This window comes from Phacochoerus africanus, chromosome 1 (assembly GCF_016906955.1).
Source record: "Phacochoerus africanus isolate WHEZ1 chromosome 1, ROS_Pafr_v1, whole genome shotgun sequence".
Taxonomy (NCBI): Eukaryota; Metazoa; Chordata; class Mammalia; order Artiodactyla; family Suidae; genus Phacochoerus; species Phacochoerus africanus.
Window position 1 is genome coordinate 135,286,849 of NC_062544.1, and position 12,283 is coordinate 135,299,131.

General features: G+C 38.7%; 1 pseudogene; it reads left to right on the plus strand.

Annotated features, from left to right (window-relative positions):
* Positions 1-11,194: 11,194 nt before the first annotated feature.
* On the plus strand, positions 11,195-11,277 carry LOC125114600 (uncharacterized; annotated as a pseudogene).
* Positions 11,278-12,283: the final 1,006 nt, after the last annotated feature.

Below are 12,283 nucleotides of genomic sequence, written 5' to 3' on the forward strand. Positions count from 1 at the left end.
ATGACGTTTGAGCCTCCACTGCATCAGCCAAGGTGCTGGGGTTCTAGAGAGATGCAGAACCTAGATGGGGAGACAGATGATGAGCAAATAAATTCCTAGTGGTTCTGCATGTGACCATGAAGTGACATTTTGAGGTTGAGTTTTGTTTGTGTGTTACTCTGGCTTGGTACTTTGTGAAAAGAGAAGGAAGCCACAAGGAGCCAGCTCTTTAATGAAGAAGCTGATCAGGATAGAAAGATTTGGTTAACAAACCAACCATCACCTCTTAGGGGTGTCAATCACAGGGCATTTTATTGCTTTGCTAACTGGCTTTGTTTTCCTGGCTAGATGTCTGCTAGATTTTGCAGCTAGATGTCTGCAGAAGCAGCGGAGATGGGGAGAGTGGAATGTTAGCTTTTAATGTAATCTGAGCCCTAGTCTGGACACACAAGTAACAGCATCCTTAAACTCATGTCATTTAACATGGGTGACATTCTTCAATTTTTAAAATGTCCTTTTATTTTTGAGATAATGTTAGACTTACAGAAAAGATGCAAAGACAGTAAAGTTAGTTCTTATATATCCTTTATTCAACTCTCCTAATATTAACATCTAATCTAACTCTGGCAGATTTGTCAAAACTAGGAAATTAGCATTAGCGCATTGTTATACTAAACTCAAGATTATGTGCATATTTCACTAGTTTTCCTACTAATGTATTTTTTTCCATTCCAAAACTAAATATTGTATATAATGTTATTCATTTGGGGGATAAAGCATTGTGGATAAAAGTGCCTTTTTCTTTTAAAGTCTGTAAATACATGAGATTCGCTTTTGAAATTGCTTTGTCTCTGTATAAAATTGTATAAAAAACTGGTAAAATATTACCAGTAATTTAAAATTTGTCTAATATTCATGAGCGCCTATGCATGTCAAAATGATTCCCCATATTTAACATAGAGACTGACAAAAATAGATATATTATCTAGAAGAATTAAAAGCTACAAACTTTTTTGGTAGTAATCACTAAAGATGTTGAAGCATACGCCAGTAAAATATGCTGGCAAAGGATAATGTTTGCCTACTAAAAATATGCATCCAAAACACAGAAAGGGCCTTATGAAGGCTATTTTAAAGTGAAAAAACATGGGTTTAGAAAAAAAATTCTTCCAACTCTGCTGCATGAAACTCTCTCTTCAACAAATTCCCAAATATTATATATAATTAGGATTGCCTGTAAAAACATTTTTCACCTAACAGTCTGAGATTTTTCTCTGCTGATTTTAGCCAATAATTAATTTTTATAGGCAAGCCAGGGAGATGGTGACAGGTTTGTGATGTCTGAATGGTGTCTCTTTACTGTGTTATATTTAAGTGTACTAATCCTATGTGGCCATGTCACATCCCCACACTTTAGTTACTTTATATCTGAAAGCTGTTCCTTTATGGAAAGGAAACTCCCCTTACCTTGTACACACTCCAGAGGTTTAATTACTTTCAGACCAGACTGAAATAGGTTTCCATTCTGCACCCGGCTCTGAGATTAGCAGTGGGGTTAACATGGAATATTGGAACCATGAGAAGAGATGCAAGATATTAGACATTGTGCATCAGTGTTTTCACTTAAGCCTATTTAGTGTTTCTCAAAGTATGTTTCTCAAGAATAGGCAGAAGGGTGGAGGGCTGAGAATATGGGCATTGGAATTAGGTAATGTTTTAAATCTGAGCTCTGTCACTAGCTGTACAGCCATGAACCCAACCACTTAGCATTTCTGAACCTCAGTTTATCACTCTGTAAAATGAGAATAGTAATAATGACCTCTTAAGGCTATTGCGGGGAATTTGATTATGTTTAAAGAGTGTAACACCATGTCTGGAATGGAGTTCATGGTCCACAAATGTTAAGTCTCATCATTGTTATAATTAGCCCTTAGTATGTTAATAGGTCTTCCTAGAGAAAAGTTTGATAAGCCGTGGGTTTCCAAGAGTTAGAAATGGTTCTTTAGTGCAATATATCTCACTGTATATTATGGAGGATTGCCCAAATTTATTTAATTGAGGTATCTATTTTTATAAGCTACTTGTATGAGTTTTCTCTTGCTGCTGTAACAAATGATCATAAATTTAAGGGCTCAAAACGACACAAATTTATTCTCTTCCAGTTATTAAGTCGAAGTCTATAATGAGTCTTACTCATCATGTTGCCTAGGGCTTTGTGATGTTCCATTCCTTCCAGAAGCTTGAGGGGAGAATGTGTCCCCTGCCTTTCCAGCCTCTACAGCCTGTGCCTTCCTTCATTCATGGTCCCTTTCTCCATCTGCAAAGCCAGCAGCATAACATCTTATCTCTCTCTCTGACCTCTGCTTTTCTTGCCATATCTCTTCATATTGTGACCCTCTGGCCTTTCTTTTATAAAGACATTTGTGATTAGGCGAAGCCATGGGTGGAGTTCAGATCTTTCCACCATAAGAACTTTGAGGTCAGCAAAGTCTCTTTTGTCATGAAAAGGAACATGTTTACAGGTGCGGGGGATGAGGATGTGGATAACTTTGTGAGACCATTATTCTGTCTTCCACACCTGACCTAACAGGTTCATGGTTCTGAGGAAATAAAAAAAAAAACCCACTGGACTGCATTATTCAACAATTTAGGAGATGAGAGGTTGGCAGGGAAGGATAAGAAAAAAGCGGTTAATGAATGCAAACTATTACTACACTTAGAATGGATAAGCTATGGGGTTCTACTGTACAGCATAGGGAACTATATCCAAGCTCTTGGGATAGAACATGATGGAAGATAATATGAGAAAAAGAATGTATATATATATATATATATATATATATATATATATATATATATATGAGACTGGGTCACTGTGCTGTACAGCAGAAATTGGCATAATATTGTAAATCAACTATACTTTCATAAAAAATAAAAAAGAAATAAAATGAAATATTGAAGAAAGGAAAAAGGAACATTTCATTTATATTGATTTTAAATTAACATGGATGGTTTGCTAGTGGGTGTCCCAAAAGAAATTGGGTAACACAACAGGGGTTTATGATGAACAAAGGAAAGCACAATAAAGTAAAAATAAAGGTATTTAAAGGTGTGTGCCAGGGATAGGGGAACCACCAGAAAAGTCCCAGCCTTACAATCTACCCTCCATTTGATCCCCTAGTAGGGCTACTCATTGACTGAGCCCAATCACAAAGCCAAGGAACAGGAGGGCTTTTGATGTAGACCAGTGATTTTCAAACTGGAGCATGCATCAGAAACCCCTGGATAGCTTCCTACAAAAGACTAATGCAGCCCATCATCAGAGTCTCTGATTCCACAGGCTGGCAGGTGAGTCTGATGCTGTGGTTTTGGGTTACACTTTTAGAACCACTATAGTAACCCAAGAGGGTCAACCTCCAGGGCACAGCACAGGGAGGAGAAGGATGAATAATGGATTTGGAGTGACAAAGTGAAGAAATTTTGCACAGTAGCCAAAAAAAAAAAAAAAAAAAAAAACCAACATGTTCAGAGTTCTCTGTTGGCTCAGTGGGTTAAGGATCTGACGTCATTCCTGTGGCTCAGGTTATGACTGTAGCATGGGTTCTATCCCTGACCCAGGAACTTCTGCATGCCACAGGTGTGCCCCCATTCCCAGCCCCAGAATAAAGAAGAAAAAGTGTTGATGTTGATGGCAAGTGCAATAGGAGTCCTGGCAGAATTGAAAGCCAAAGAGCTAGAGCAATTGAGGAAGGTTTCACAGAGGAGGTGGAAATTCATCAAAGTGAAATTAAAGATTTCAAAAGCAGGAGTTCCTGTCATGGCACAGCAGAAATGAATTCGACTAGGAAACATTAGGTGGCAGATTTGATCCCTGGTCTCGCTTAGTGGGTTAAGGATCTGACATTGCTGTGAGCTGTGGTGTAAGTTGCAGATGCAGCTAGGATTCTACATTGCTGTGGCTGTGGCACCGGCTGGCAGCTGTAACTGTGGTTCGACCCCAAGCATGAACCGCCATATGGCATGGATGTGGCCCTAAAAAAAATTTCCAAGCAGGTCACTCAGGTAGTGTGAAGTACATGGACTAGGGTATCTTGGCATGATCCTTTTTAGGAGGTTTAGTTGCCTAAAGAAAGCCATCTTGCTCAGTGAAAAAGTCAACTTTTAGGAACATGTGGAAAATAGGGGCAGAAGGATGGATTACAGCACCTAGGATTGATGGGGTGGGAAGAGGGAGCCAGTGCAGGTTCTTGAGTGAGGGAATAAGGTTCAGAATGACCAGGATGACTGGAAGGGAAAAGGAGTCTTGTTTGGTGACACTAGTTAAGAAAGCTTTTAAAAACACTTTTGGTGTAGTAAAACAAAACAGCAAACATAAATAAATAATCTCCACTAGATTTGGGAACAAGAGACTAGGCTTCTAATTCAGGCTCTGTGATTAACTAAGTGGGTAAGTTTGGTCCAACCATTGAACCACTCTGCAACGAGTGGTTTTATGTTATTACAAGAGTGAGTTGATTACTTGGAGAAAAAAGAGCACATAGGAAAGACATTTCAAATGAAACCCACATCCACATCTGGAAAACAGCAACATTTGACAACCAGGGTGTAAATTTTGTCAATCTTTGGTAAAAACAAACTAATCATTATTGGTGGTGACTCATTGCTGACCATGAAAGAATTATGGCTCATACTTCAAGGAGAAGAAATATACTGTTAATTCGAAAAAAAGAAAAAAAAAAAAGAAAAAATTACACTACAGAAGTTAATTTACTTTGATTGACTGATTGATTTGATCTGTACAGGTGATAAAATAATTGCTTCCACACATGAGAACACCAAGCCTTGACGACTATGAGCCTTAGTATACAATAGTTTTTACTGAAGAAATTTATTCTTTTCAAAGTAATAAACATGGAACTGACTTTAGCCATCTGCCTTCCTGTGATGGCGAGAGACATTTGGGATGTACCATGTTAAGGGTACCACATTCAATCTGGAGGATCCCAGGGAGACCCCCAAGACTTGGTGGCCTTCCTTCAGAACAGCCAAAGTGGATGGACAGGGCCTGGAGGATGCCAGTGGTGGGGCAAGCTGGCCTGGCCCTGAGGTGTCATGGACAATGAAAACATGGTTTTCAAGATTAGCTCCAGAAGAAGGTTCACAGGGATGGACACCAAGCAAGGTTCAAAGGGCAAAAAGGAGTATCATTTTCTTGAAAGTTTTTCTGTTTAAATACATTTTCCCCCAGATTTATTTGCTTCTGCTTTGTATTCTATGCTTTTCTTACTTGGAATGGATGGAAAAACACAGAATTTAAGATAAGTCAATTTTAAAAAAAGTTAATTAAGGTTTTGATAGAATCATAAACACAAAAAAAGAAAAGTATTGAAATGGTTATTTTGTTTTTCCTGCAAAGCTTGGCAATGCCTGATTTCAAAAGTAAGTATATGAGGTTTGCCTTCAATGTTGTGATCACTAATAATTTAAAACCATGGAGTGTTTACTCTCTGCAAAGTCAGATATTTCATGGGGATTCTTTTAATCTACACAATATACTCTCTGAAGTATTTACTATTATCTTTTGAGGACACTGAAAAAAAAGAAGAGACAGAAGCTTAGAGATTTAAGTGTTTGTCCGAGGTCACATGGCACTGAATAGGTGTATGCTGGGTTTCTTTTTCCTTTTTCTTTTCTTTCTTTCTTTTTTTGAGTAAATGTGTATTTTTAACCATTTTAAAAAGAATTTTATAATATGATTTCTACATCAGATGTAAATTAAGCTAATATCTATAAGACAATAAAACAATAAAGACTCACATTATCTTTTAGCCTAGAGAGAAATCACTTGCATTTCTAGAAGGCACAATTCTGTAAATTGAAATATAACTTCCCAGAGTCTGGGCTTTAATCAAATAGTAGGTAGCAAAGTCAAGCACATCTTTAGAGCTGCATTTCAAATTCATGCCTGATTTATTTAAAAGTTCAAGCTCTTCATCATCCTAAGATTCTCTTCCCATAACCCACATATAGTGCCTTCTCTCTCTCTCTTTTCTGTTTTTATGGATTGATGGTTTATAATCAATGCCTCTATTTTTCCTACCATATATTATGTATTACTGCATAACAAATTACTCAAAGTTTAATGGATTACAACAAGAATTTTTTTATCTCTCAATCTCTCTGGGTCAGGAGTTCAGGAGTTGCTTAGCTGGGTGATTCCACCTCAGGGTCTCCAGTGTCAGCTGGGGCTACTGTTATCTAAAAATTTGACTGGGCCTTGGGGGATCCAAGTTAAAGAGCACTCACTGATGTGACTATGGCCTACAGGACCCAGTTCTCCACAGGCCGATGGCAGGAGGCCTCCATCCCTTACCACATGGACTTTCACAGAGCTTCTTGAGTGGCCTCATATCATGGCAGCAGGATTTCCCCAGAGCAAGTGATCAAACAGAGAGCAAAACAAAAGCCAGAGTACTTTTAGGACCTAGCTGTGGACATTACCCTCATTATTTTGGCAATATCCTATCAGTTATATAGGCCACCTCTATCCTGCACAGGGTATGCATACCAGAAGGTGAGAATACTTGGAACCTGGCTACAACACCTACCACTGGGGAAGCTGGCTACCATACCAACTATTCATTTCTTTTTAAACTCACGGTGTTTAATTTTTCTCCTCCTTGTCTGGGTGTTTAGAGACTTCCTCCCAACACATTTTGTAATTCCCTTTTTAATTATGATATTTTAAAATTTTGTGGCTGATTTAACACGTCCTTATTATTCTCTCCTTCTTTTCTTATTTTTCATTCAGATTTGGTGCTTGGGACAATCCAGGGCACGTGCGGTGTGGTGGCCACTTAACGTACACTTGTTACATGAATGAACACATTCAGTGAATGAACGCCTGTGTCCCGGCCCCTGCTTCACCAGGGCTCAGTTGCAGTCTGGGCATATTTGGGCCAACTGATGTATTTTATTTGGCTCACATACAATTTTACGAATTGAGCCAACATTTGAAAAGAGGAGGTTTCACATAAAAATATGAGTTCCTGCTTTTCTTGAAAAATGAGAAAGCCTGAATTGGAAATGGTTACTTGAGCTAAGAAATGAAGTCCTTCCCTCCCCCCGCCCCCCGCCCCCCGGCCTGCCCACTGGAAAAGGCAGGTATCCTTCTATTCACCATGGTCTCCAGCATCCTTGCCTCTCTCTCCCTGACACCAAGGTTATAGCAGCTTGCTATTTATTACTGTGCTTCCAGTGTTATTTTCTTAGAGTACAGGAAGGTGCCTACAACTTCTGCCTCTATCAAAATGTAAAATAAAAGACAACCCAGGTGTGCATGTGATTTTTCTTATACCTGTTTGGCTGAAGTAGGCAAGAGCGCTGTGACCCATGCTCTCTGCTAAATGATTTCCTATAGTTGCTTCAGCTGGACTCATCTCTAATCTCTGTCCTTTCTTATTGGTCCAGGTTTGAAATGAAGAGTGAAGTCCATGCTTAACTGCAAGAGAGACTAATTTTTCTTTTAGTGTGTGGTAGACAGAGACCACCATGGAAAGAAACCACTGTCTTGTCTTCCTATAAAAATACACACTGGAATAATTTTGTTTTGTTCTAGAAATTCATTTGGCCAAAGCTTCAGTTCCACTGTTGGAAACTCTTCTTCAATTTCTACTCATTTCTCTATTTCAGACATCCCAGTGTGTCTAGATGAGTCTGTTTCTGTGTGTTGTATACAGAGTTCATTGATGTGTGGAGCGATGAAAGAATGCGAAGAGGAGGGTGCCTTATTCAATGTGCAAAGTTGGAAGTAATTGAGCGATTCTTATCTCCCCAAAGGTAAAGTGAAGTCTAGGTTGAAAGGAAGGATCACTTCATCACCACAGAGGTAAGGGATGGAAAGGGTGACAAACTAGTTACAGAGTATCTGTTGGCAGGTCAACATGAAAGTGAAAGGAATTTTAGAAGTTCTTCAAGTTTACTTATTTAGTAGCTAGGAATTGTACTTTGCTCTTAATAATAGAAATCCATCTAAGTGGCTCAAATCTATTAGGGACTCACTTCTCCCATTTAAAAGAGCATTGATTATAGTCTTCTAGGACTGATATGGAGCCTCCCTAGAATCCTTGTGGATCCAGGTTTCCACTGTCTTTTTGTCCTACCAGCCCCACTGCATGGTTTTCATCCTTAGGTCACAAGATAGCTGCTGGAGTTCCAGCCATCATAACAGCTTTCTGAATAGGAGAAAGGAAATGAGCAAGGGTTTTCCTAGATACCCTAAACCCAACACTTGTACATACATCTCAGTGACCATCTTGGTGTGTAAGGGAGGGTAGAAATATAGTTCATTCAGCTGGACTCATTGCTTAAGGTCCCAGTATTGAGGATCAATTTGTGAATAAATGTAACAAACTATGACAAATCTATTTAAGAAAAGTAAGTATAATTTATTAACCACTTATTATGACCTGGTACCATTTCATGAATAATCTTAGCACTCAAACAACCATATTAAATAAGACATTGTATGGATTTCTATATTATAGATAAGGATACTGAGGCTCAGAGAGGTTAAATAACTTGTCTAAGGTCACGTAGTAAGTATGCCAACATTTCTAAAAGTTGTTGATTTGTTCTTCAAAGTTTAAAGGAGGTGAGCTAGTCTTTCTGGAGTTAACTTTCTTAGGGAAACTCTCTTGGACTTTCTAATTTCTCTTAGTGTGGTAGAATTCTTGCAGATCAATGTTGAGATGTAAAGCCAAAATAAAATAGCAGTTAAAAGTCTTTAAGAACTTTAGGAAAGTGGTAAACTATTTTTAGATTTTCTCTGTTCCTGGACATTTAACTTAGCAATTATTGAGGCCCCACAATGGACGAGGTGTTCTCCTGGAAGCTATGTTATTATATATGTACTATGCTCATGAAAATCAAGACTTGCCTCACAGGTGAATATTCCTTGTTCTTGTTTATGCATTTTGTCATTGTAGGATGAGAAGTAAGTTGTGCTTATTCTGCTCAGTTATAAATTTTGTCCTACAAACAAAATTATGAACTGTAAATTGCCTACTGTCAAAATTAGAGCATAGTTCTATTGTTCTAATATGCTAGTTCAGTTTTATCCATAAAGTTAAACTCAGCAACTTATGAGTGAGATTTTCAAAGAAAGCATATTACTCATAAAGTTCATGAAGGGAAATTTGGAAGTTAAGCTAGACTAAGCATAGTGTCATGGGCTTTGTTTTCTATTGAGAACAAAAGGGGGATTTTCTCAAACCCAGGAAGGAAATAAGTCTCACCTAGGAGACTGAGCTGTGGATCAAATGTTCAAAGCTTGGATCACATAATATAAGCCATTGTCTTTTCCAACACACTTTGAGTGCTGAGTTAAAAAGATATATTGTTGCTAACTCCTCAAGTGTCTTTCTTAGTCACTTTCAGAAAGAAAATTCAAAGCTTGCTGTGTTAGCATATCTTTGAGGACCCTGAATGCCTGTGTGCAGAAAATACTAACACTGAGTCTTTCCAAAGAAGTGATCATATTTTCCTTATTTGCTGAATATCAAGCACACAGTAGGCAGGTGCTTACATATTTACTCAATGAATGGGTGAAAGAACATCAGATTTCCTCTCTCTTTTTTTTTTTTTTCCTTTTTTGGGCCACACCTGCGGCGTATGGAGGTTCTCAAGCTAAGGGTCAAATTGAAGCTGTAGCTGCTGGCCTATACCACAGCCATCTGTTGCTACACCAGATCTGAGCTTCGTCTGTGACCTACACCACAGCTCACAGCAACGCTGGATCCTTAACCCACTGATTGAGGCCGGAATCAAACCTGCATCCTCATGGATCCTAGTCAGATTCATTTCTGCTGTGCCATGACAGGAACTCCCAGATTTTCTCTTAAAATTTGAGGATCTAACTAGGATCACATGTCCGGCTTCTGGACTTAGAGGCCACCTCTACAATTTCTCCTCATCCCCTTTAATAGCTGGCCTCTGTCTACTTTGGTCTAATGAAATGGTCTTGAACGTCAACCCTTGCATCTTGCTCATCAACTCCTCTAACCATCTCTCAGTCCTTTTTCTGCCTGATCTGAGGTTGGTCAAGGTTTGCTTGATTGTATAGCAATCTCCTCTTTTAGTTTCTGCTATACTACATGATCTTGATTATGACCTCATCTCTGTCATTCTCTGAATTTTCTTCCATTGTTCTACAGTAAGTCACTGATGATCTCCTCCTACCTTTCTAAATCCTTTCTCTAAAGCCTTGTCTCTACATGTATTCTCAAATATTCTCTCAAGATTAAGCCTAACCTCAGTTTTCTGCCTTGCTTTTTCTCTTTTCTAACATCACTTTTTTTTTTGTCTTTTTGCTATTTCTTGGGCCGCTCCCATGGCATATGGAGGTTCCCAAGCTAGGGGTCAAATCGGAGCTGTAGCCGCCGGCCTACGCCAGAGCCACAGCAACGTGGGATCTGAGCCGCGTCTGTGACCTACACCACAGCTCACAGCAACGCCGGATCGTTAACCCACTGAGCAAGGGCAGGGACCGAACCTGCAACCTCATGGTTTCTAGTCGGATTCGTTAACCCCTGTGCCACGACGGGAACTCCTCACATCACATTTTTATTACACAGCTGCTGGAGGACTTTGGCACACATATCTAGGATGGAAGTTATTATCTCATCTGCTACACATGCACACACACAAACACACAGAGTCACATATACACTCACTCACAGTCACAAAAACTGATACATATACACTTACTGTGATAGTTGACTTTATGTGTCGACTGAGGCATGAAGCCCCCAGATATCTGGTTAAACAATATCTGTTGGTTGTTTGTGAGGGTGTTTCTGGTTGGGAAGAACATGTGACTCATTAAACTATATAAACCAGAGCGCCCTCCCCAGTGTGGCTGAGTATCACTCAATCCTTTGAGGGCCCCCAAATAGAATAAAAGCCTAGTAAAAGAGAATTCTCTCTATCTGATGGTCTTTAAGCTGGGCCACTAGTCATTTCCTGACTTTGGACTTGAACGCAGATAGATGTTTACACCATCAGCTTTTCTTGTTCTTGGACCTTCAGCTTTGAACTGGAAATTATATTACTGGGTTTTATGGGTTTGGACTCTCCAGTGTCCTAATCAACTGGGCCAATTCATGATAATCTCCCTCCCTTCTGTATATAGATAGATATCTCTATATGCATCATCATCGCTTCTCGGCCTTTTGGCTAAGATCAAGTGTAGTATCTCTATATGCATCAATATGATTTATATGTCCTATTTCATCCTATTGGTTCTGTTTCTCTGAAGAACCCTGGCACACCTAATGCACTCACACATATACACACACCCTCATGCATACCCAGAGAAGAAGCTCCACACTAATGGACTTCCTCAGTTCTGGATCTTGCACCACAACTTCAAGGAACAATCTTCAAGGTAGTTTTGATTCTCTGCTACTCCTCAGTCTTTAAAGAGGTTCTTTAAAAAACTAAGTATAGAACAACTACTTGGTCCAGCAACCCCACTCCTGGGCATATACCTGAAGAAAACTGTAATTTGAAAAGATACATGCACCCCTATGTTCATAGCAGTAGTGTTCACAATAGCCAAGACCAATGGTAAGATAAATGTTCATCAACATATGAATTGATTAAGAAGAAGATGTGGTATATTATAAAAAGCCATAACAAGAATGAAATAATGCCATTTTCAGGAACATGGGTGGACATAGAGATTATCACACTCAGTGAAGCAAGTCAGACAGGGAAAGACAAATGTATGATATCATTTATATGTACAAGCTAATAAAATGATACAGAAGAACTTATTTATAAAATGGAAGCAAATTCACAAATTTCAAAATCAAACTTAGAGTTACCTCAGGGGAAACTGTGGGTGGGAGTGATTAATTAAGAGGAAAGGATAACACATATACACTACTATAAAAAATAATTAACCAAAAACTACTGTAGAGCACAGGGAAATCTACTCAACTGTTTGTAATAATCTATATGGGAAAAATAATGGTTATATGTATATGCATAACCAATTCACTTCGCTATACACCTGAAGCTAATACAACATTGTGAGTCAACTATACTTCAAAAAAATTAAAAAGAAATAATCACTGGCTTTTACACTTATGGCCAGGTGTGGCCCTAAAAAGATGAAAAGACAAAATAAAATAAATTTAAAAAAATACTTTTAGTCTCATAGAAAAGCTGAAAAATAATACAGAGTGTTCCTATATATCCATCACCCAGCTTCCCTTCATATTAACATCCAATACCACAA